General features: G+C 41.6%; 1 non-coding gene across 1 annotated transcript; it reads left to right on the top strand.

Annotated features, from left to right (window-relative positions):
* The first annotated feature begins 220 nt into the window (after positions 1-220).
* LOC133780893 (small nucleolar RNA R71) lies at positions 221-327 on the top strand. Its single transcript, XR_009869701.1, has one exon. It is a non-coding gene; the product is annotated as a small nucleolar RNA R71 (small nucleolar RNA).
* Positions 328-9,016: the final 8,689 nt, after the last annotated feature.

The raw sequence follows: 9,016 nt of genomic DNA, 5'->3' as shown, positions 1-9,016 counted from the left end.
GGTTGTGATTGCATCTAGTTCATGAACCCCTGCAACCTTTTTATTACTGCCCGATTGTTCACTTGGCTATTGGTAATTATTATTGGCCATTTCCTATAAGAGTTCATTAGCTTCATTAACACTTTTGCTCATAAACGCTCCTCCCGCTGCTGCATCAATGATTGTGCGAGTGGTACAGTACAAACCATTGTAAAAGTTGTGGACCAACATCCACTTCTCGATACCGTGGTGAGGACATTTTCTGATCAAGTCCTTGAACCTCTCCCAAGCATCATACAAATATTCTCCCTCAATTTGAGAGAAGTTATTGATCTCCCCTCTCAGTTTAGCAGCCTGGGCAGGTGGAAAGAACTTCGCTAAGAACTTCTGAGCTAGAGCATCCCAAGTGGTTATAGTATTGGCCTCAAGTGAATTCAGCCAACTTTTCGCTCACTCCCGTAGTGAGAATGGGAACAAGCGCAATCTAATGGCATCATCGCTCACCCCGTTCATCTTGAAGGTGGCACACAACTCCAGGAAATTGGTTATGTGCATATTGGGGTTTTCAATGGGGAGGCCACCAAATTGAACTGCAGTTTGGACCATCTGCAAGATAGCAGGCTTGATCTCAAAATTGTTTGCCTCTACTACTGGTGGACGGATGCATGAGTGTACCCCTATGATAGTAGGGAGTACATATTCCCGTAGAGGTCTTTGACAAGCAGGATTCTGATCTTGTGGTTCTCCCCTGTTCATGTTTTCCACACTATTTTTATTAATATCAGCTGTAACAACAATACAACTTTCAGCCCTCTTGTTTCTTATGTTTTTGCTTGCACTCTTTCTCGATCTCAAGATTAATTGGAACTAGACTGTCAACTCCCCTTCTACTGTGCATATAAAGAAAGTACCTGAGATGGAGAACAACTGCAACCAAACAAGTTAGAAATTATTTCAAGAGAACTAACCAAATTAGAAACAAAACTAGCTATTTGACATTGATAAATTTATCAATCCCCGGCAACAGCGCCAAAAACTTGTTGCGAAAATTTAAAGCTACGCAAGTATACGTAATCATTTTTGTAGTTTATTTTGGTAAGACCGATATCGTTCCCACGAAGACTGATTATCAAGTACCAATAGCCTATTTTATTTTCTATTTGGTAATCGAAATTTGAATTTATTTTAGAAATAAAAATAAGAAATAACAAAATTAAATGAAGAACAACAAAGAACAATAAACTTGATTCAAATATAATTGAGAAAGTAGGGATTCTAATCTCCTCTACTATCCACTTTATTATTCATTAATGCAATCACAAAGATAATTCTTCTCACTAAGATGGAAGACATGCAAAAGTGTTAAATATTCGAGTTAAGAAATATAAAACTCGACCTAATGCAAATTCTTTATATTTCTATGAGAAATTTAAACAATAGGAAGCAGTGAACTCAGTCCTAAATCACATAGACCAATTTGATACTCTCGTTCTAAATTGAAATCTATGTGTATTCAATTTTAGCATATCCAAATCTCACTTCTCAGATTTTGATTCGAATTCATAAATAGCATGTAAAAGGTGTGCAGTCAATCACATACACAATAAACAAAAATTGAATAGATCTTAGATGAAGAAGAAATAGAAAACTTGCATTAATTCATAATAAAGCTTCAAGAGATTCAATTAAAAACCCTAAATAGAATTTAGTTCATGTTTATCACTAAGAAATCTATAATCATGAAATCAACATAAACTAAAAGTAAAAAGAGAAGAAAAGAACCCTAAATGATAGATCCAATCTTCATCCAAAGCACTCCTAAACCTCTTCTCTAGTCTAGGTCTGCCAAAAAGTGCCTCATTTTCTCTCCTTGATCGTGATTTAAAACTAATTAGTGTTTTTTAAACATGAAATGACCAAAACACCCTTCATTAAAAATCTGCATTTTTTATATTTCTAGACATATCCTGCGGTTGCAGGATGTCATTCCTGCGATTGCAGGAATGCCCTAGAAATGCCAAAACTTTTCTAGAATTGCGGCTGCAAGACAGCCTTTCTGCGATCGCAAAAAGTGCTCTGAAACACTGTTTTCCACAAAGTTTTGTCCTTTTGTCAGTTTTTCCACCATTTTTCCACACCTAAGTCACCTAAGCCCTTCGACACCTGAAAACACACAAAACACAAGTGTAAAATAGAACAAAACAAACTAAACACCTAATACTCTACCTAAAAAGACATAGATAAACGAGTCTAAAACTCATTTATCATGCCCCCCAAGTGATCTAGGGTTGCAAGATCCTTGGTCACTTGCTACTTGATCGAATCTGTTCGAGCAATTACTACTCATGAAACATTGAATATAAAGAAAATATCCAAGTTGTTGAACACTTTTTGAACACACCGAGCAGTTGAACACTGCCCGATTTTTCCAATCAGTTAAACACTGTTTGAAAAATTAACACATATGAATATTTATAGCAAGAATCGACCATGATGCACATAGTCTCTTTCATTACTCATCAATTTGAAAATGGCAAAACTTGTCTAATAATGAGTCTCAAACAAACAAAAATATTTTTAAAACAAATGATTGGTTAGAAAATAACCAGATCATAAACATACTTAAATAACAAGTAAAACACTTGAATCTAAGCTACCATTGTACAAGTGGTATTTATTGATAATATTTCCTAAGGTGCTCGCCTTTCTAGTAGTTTATGATCAGCTCACCATTCAGCCTAGAAAGTTTGTAAGTGCCAAGTGGCAAGACTTGCTCAATCTGATATGGTTCTTCCCAATTTGGTCCCAACACTCCATCTCCTAAGTCTTTGATGAACACTCTTCTGAGAACTAAATATCCAACCTGGAACTTTCGATCTTTAACTCTGGAATTGAAATAGCTGGCCACCTTTTGTTGATGAGCAGCAACTCTCATGCTCACCTTTTCTCGCTTTTCCTCAATAAAATCCAAAGATTCAGCCAGTAATCGATTGTTGTCGTCCTGGTCGTAAGTGCTTCTTCGATGGGACTTGTAACGACCCGAATTTGCTAATCAGGCTTAGGGCCTTGATTAGTGTGCCTGGAGGGCAATAAGTTGTTTAATATGCTTATATGTGAATTTATGTGTATATATGATTATGATGCATGTTTAATTGAGTTAAATGTCCATGTGGGGCCCGTATGGATATTAGGGGCATAAATGTGATAAATGAGATATATGTTGTATATGTGTGATATGTCTGTACAGCACGATCCGAGACAGTCCTGGGGAGCGGTTAGCCAGAGAGTCACAACGGGGTTGAGATTCGGACTCGGGGCGAGTCGAGGGGTAATAAGTTATGGGGTTATTGGGACGTGAAAATATATATTTGGAGATATATTTGAGGATAGAATGTCTAGGTGGGAATATTTGGGAAATTTACCGTTTTTCCCTCGGGGACGTTTTGGTACCCCGAGCCTTGAGGTAACCATATAGATTTAAGCTGAATAAAACAAAATAGAGGAATTGTTTAGAAACTTAGGGAACCGACTCATATTTTCCTTGAACTGAAGAATAGCTCTTGTCTCTCTCCCTTTCACTCTCTAGGGCTAAACTTGAAGGGAACTCAAAGGAAATTAGCTAGGAAGTTAGGAGGATTTCAACTAGGACACTCTAGGGACTTGAAGCTTAAGGATTAAGGTTCAACATCAGGGGTTTAAATTCCGCAAGAGGTAAGCTTTTTCATGGAAGTTATGTTCAAGTTTCAGCTGTGTTTTCAAGCTTTGCATGTGGGTAGAATCTAGGCTATTTTTGGGTGCTCTAGTTGTATTTTTGGAGTAGGTTTCTGTTGGGTTTTGGTGTTGAAATTGAGCTGTAATGGTGGTGTTATTAACTAGGATTGTTAGCTTGGTTTTGGTGGGAATTGGCTTGAAGGAAGGATGGAAAACTGGTGTAGAAATCTGGGTTCGCTGTGGAGCATCGTGGCCCTAGGAGGGGTGCGCCGCAGCCCGCATGCGCACGCGTCCATGGGAGGCCGAGAGATTCATGCGCGCCGCGGCCCGTGTGGGGGTCAGTGAAGAGCTAGCCTCTGTTTCGAGGCTAGCCGCGGCCCTTAGTGTCAGATTGGGTTTTAATGGTATTTTAGGATTGGGAACTCAAGGGGTAAGGCTCGGGATGAATTTTATCATCCGGATTGATAGAAATCAAGGTCCCGGAGGTTAGGGATTGTGGCTCGGAGTTATTTATTGGGTTAGAATTTGATGGACGAATATTGTTATGTGTTGTGACTAGGATTTCGGCGAGGCTCACATTAGCGGACTGTGCTCGGGGCATCGGTGCTCAGGAAGCTCGGAAATCAGGTAAGAAAACCCCTATTTCCATAGAGCTTGTGTGCAGTGCTGAGCCCAATGTGCTGAATGGAAATGATATGCAGGGTCGAGCCCTATATGCTAGAATTACAGAGCGTAGCTCTTTATCTGTTTATACTTGAATTCTGTATTTGTTATTACATCGTGTATGATATTATGTGTGTTATCGGCAAGAGCCGGGAACGGTGTAGACCGAGAACGGTGTGGGGCAGGAACGGCGTCAGGCATGTTGAGTGCAAGGCTGAGAACGGCAAGGGGCCGGGAGCAGCGTTGAGCACGTGGGGTGCAAGTTGCCAGGGCGAGTCCCCAAAAGGATACCTGGGATATCCTCACGGCGTGGTCTGCGAACCCAGGGCTTGGTAAAGGCCTGAGACGGCTAAGTCGTATGTGTTTTAGCCATTGGTGGCCTGTTTATATGCTTGACTTGTGTATTGCATATGTTATCTGTTATGGGTTTTCTTGCTGGGCTTCGGCTCACAGATGCTCTGTGGTGCAGGTAAGGGTAAAGAGAAGATCAACCAACCATGAGTACAGCAGGGGTGAGGCGGCGTGTACATGTTCGGCCAGCCTGGCTGCCACGGCTAGAGTATTTTGGGAGATGCTTGTAAATGAACTTAGATTTTGTCGTTTAGTCGACTCAGATCAGTTCTGTGTTGTAAATATTTTCTAAACTATGTTTTGGGATCTCAGGTGTAAACTTTTATGATTTGCTATGAAAAACTACTTTCTCTAATGTTTTCCTTTTAATTATGGCTTAGTTACATGGTTTGAATTAAACCTCGATTAGCGAGTTGAAAGCACGATTTTAAACACACTTGGTAACGGCTCTAAGGAAGTAGAGCGTTACAGGACTGGGGATTGATCTCAACCGATATCATAGCTTCATAACCATATGCCAAGGAAAAAGGAGTATGGCGAGTTGCTGTCTGAGCAGTGGTTTTGTACGACCAAAGAACTTCTGGTAATTCTTCAGCCCAACATCCTTTAGCTTGGTCGAGCCGCTTCTTTAGGGTGTCTTTCAATGTTTTGTTTACCGCTTCTTCCTGCCCATTCGCATGTGGATGGGCCACCGAGGAGAAGCTCTTTGTGATGCCATGCCTAGCACAAAAATCAGTAAATAGATCACTATCAAACTGTGTACCATTATCAGACACGATCTTTTTCGGCTGGCCATAGCGACATATGATATTTTTCACCACAAACTCTAACACTTTCTTTGATGTGATTGTGGCTAATTGTTCAGCTTCAGTCCACTTAGTGAAATAATCCACAGCAACTATCGCGAACTACACTCCTCCTTTTCCTTTAGGTAGCCTCCTGATCAGATCAATTCCCCATGCTGCAAAAGACTAGGGACTTTGCATTTGTTTTTAAATATTTGGAGGTGCTCTGGGTATCTTAGAAAATCTCTGACAAATATCACATTTCTTCACATATTCCATGGAGTCCTCGTTCATTGTAGGCCAGAAAAATCTTTGTCGCAAAATCTTTTTAGAGAGACTTTGCCCTCTAGCGTGGTCTCCACAAAATCCCTCGTGTACTTCAGCTAACAAGCTCTTCGACTGGTCGGGCATCACACACCTGAGTAGCGGCATAGAGTACCCTCTTCTATATAACACCCCTTCCATCATGTCATACCGAGCAGCCTGTCTCATTGTCCTTTTGGAATCATTGCGGTAATCGGGTAAGGTCCCTTGCTCGAGGTACGTGATGATGGGTGTCATCCAAGTGTCAGTTACAGTAATTGGCATTGTCTCCTGCTTGGTAATACTTGGGTTTCCTAAGTATTCAACTGGTACTATATTCAGAGTGTCAGCATCCTTTGCATTGGCTAATTTTGCCAAGGCGTCTGCATTAGAGTTCTACTCTCGTGGCACCAACTTGATCATGTACTCTTCAAATTGTGCTAACAAGTCCTTAGCTTTATTTAAGTATGCCACCATACGCAAACCTCTCGCCTGATATTCTCCTAAAATTTGGTAAACCACCAGCTGAGAATCATTTTTAACTTCAACCGACCGGGCATGTACATCTCTGGCCAATCGTAATCTTGCTGACAAGGCTTCATATTCTGCCTCATTATTGGAGGAATTGAATCCAAACCTTAACGCGCAATGAATTTGATGTTGCTCTGGTGTGGTTAATATAAGTCCGGCCCCCGCAAGACGTTCATTTGAAGATCCGTCCACATAAAGTTGCCAGGTAGGAAAAACTTTCCTCTGCCCAGCTACATGTTCTGTCTCATCGGGAATATTAGGAATTCCGGTGCATTCAGCAATGAAGTCCGCTATCGATTGTCCTTTGATGGCTAATCGGGGTTGATACTTGATCTCGAATTGGCCCAATTCGACAGCCCATTTAAGTAAACGACCAAAAGTTTCTGGTTTTTGTAAGACTTGGCTTAAGAGCTGGTCAGTAAGCACCTTTATGGGATGTGCCTGGAAGTATGGCCGTAATTTGCGAGACGCAAGCACTAAACATTATGCTAACTTCTCGATCATAAGGTACCTTGACTTTGCTCCTACCAACCGCTTACTGACGTAGTAGACTGGATGCTTCACCTTATCTTCCTCTCGTATTAGAGCAGCACTAACGACGTGTTTCGTGACTGCCAAATAAATAAAAAGGTCCTCTCTATCTATGGGCTTTGATAAAACTAGAGGCTGAGCCAAATGTTTTTTTATGGCTTAGAATGCTTGCTCGCATTCTTCTGTCCAGTCAAATTTCTTGCTTCCTCGTAGTAAGTTAAAAAGCGGGACACACTTGTCCGTTGATTTGGAAACAAACCTACTTAGAGCAGCAACTCGCCCAGTCAAACTCTGTACATCTTTGGTTCTAGTTGGAGACTTCGTTTCCATGAGTGCCTTAATCTTCTCAGGAATGGTTTCTATCCCTCGCGAGTTAACTATAAATCCTATAAACTTTCCAGAACTTACTCCAAACGAGCATCTGAGGGGGTTCAACTTCATGCGATACTTTCTAAGTATTGTAAAGCACTCCCCCAGATCTCGTACATGCCCCTCAGCTTCCTTCAACTTTACTAGCATGTTATCGACGTACACTTCCATGTTTTTGCCGATCAAGTCACGGAACATGTCATTCACTAAACGTTGGTAGGTGACTCCTGCGTTCTTTAAGCCTAATGGCATAACCTTATAACAATATAATCCTATGTCTGTTCGGAAGCTGGTATGCTCCTCATCAGGAGGGTGCATACTTATTTGATTATACCCAGAGTAAGCATCCATGAAGGACAAAGTTTCATGACCAGAAGTTGTGTCAACCAACTGGTCTATCCTGGGCAAGGGAAAATAGTCCTTGGGACATGATTTATTCAAATCGGTGATGTCCACGTAGGTCCTCCACTTACCATTGGACTTGGGCACTAACACTAGGTTAGAAACCCAGGCGGGGTAATAAGCTTCCCTTATGAACCCGTTTTCCTTCCGTCGCTCGGCTTCTTCTTTTACAGCTTTCACTCGTTCCTTGTCATGTAACCTTCTCTTATGCTGCACTGCTGGGTAGTTTTAATCCACGTTGAGCATGTGGCTGATCACAATTGGTGAGATACCCACCATATCCTTGTGAGACCAGGCGAAGACATCTTGATTCCTTCGCAAAAATTCTACCAGCTGTGCTCTCACCTCCATCTTTAACTTCTTCCCAACTTTGACCACTCTGGTCGGTTCATTTTCATCTATCGAGACCTCCTCTAAGTCCTCCATAGGTCTTACTTCACACTCCAAATCCCCAAAGCAAGGATCAATATCCACTCCCTTGCTTTGGGCAACGCCCTATTTGGTGACTTCATCACCAGATGGGCATGTTGCTCATTAACACCAGAAGTACTTTCCTAGTTGATAAACTTTAAAACTTTCTCTTGGTCGGCTAAATCCACAATGCTATATTGGTCAATGTCCATCTTGTCTACTACCTCTTCTCTCTCTCCACACATAATCATATTATTCTCCTTGGCTCCCCTCCGTGCCTTAACCACTGAAGCATTATAGCATTTCCTGGCTTCTCTCTGGTCTCCCCGGACACAGCCTAGGCCTACACTGGTCGGGAATTTCATGGAAATGTGTCATATAGACATTGTCGCGTGTAAAGCCATGAGTGGTGGTTGACCAATCACCACATTGTAAGTAACGAACAATCTACTATCAAAAACTATGTCATGACTGTCTCGTGCCTAGGAGCGTCTCCTGTTGTGACCGGTAATTTGATTGTTCCAGCCAGTGACAATCCTTCTCCAGTAAACTCGTAAATAACTCGAGAGCAAGGTTTCAAGTCATTGACGGACAACTTCGTCTTTTCAAAAGATGACTTGTAGATAATGTCCACAGAACTTCCTGTGTCAACTAGGCATCTCTTCACTTTCATATTTGAAATTTGGACTGTAATGACGAGCGGGTCGTTATGAGGATACCTCACATGTCTAGCATCATCCTTCGTAAACGTAAGAGACTCACTTTTGTACCGTGGATTCATTGGAGGCCGCTCCTCTACAATCATGACTTCTGATGTTGATGTTGCATCCAACTCAAGTCGAAGTGTCTGGGCATACCTTTCCCTTTCCTTATTACTATCCCCAGCCAAGTGTTGACCTCCACATATAGTGTCTAAAGTGAAGTCCACAGGCTCGGGTTGCAAGGGTGGAGACCGCTGCCGTTTGAACCCCAGATTGTTG

This window comes from Humulus lupulus, chromosome 5, assembly GCF_963169125.1.
Source record: "Humulus lupulus chromosome 5, drHumLupu1.1, whole genome shotgun sequence".
Taxonomy (NCBI): domain Eukaryota; kingdom Viridiplantae; phylum Streptophyta; class Magnoliopsida; order Rosales; family Cannabaceae; genus Humulus; species Humulus lupulus.
Note: the sequence above shows the minus strand (reverse complement) of the source record. Positions and strands in the feature narration are given on the sequence as shown.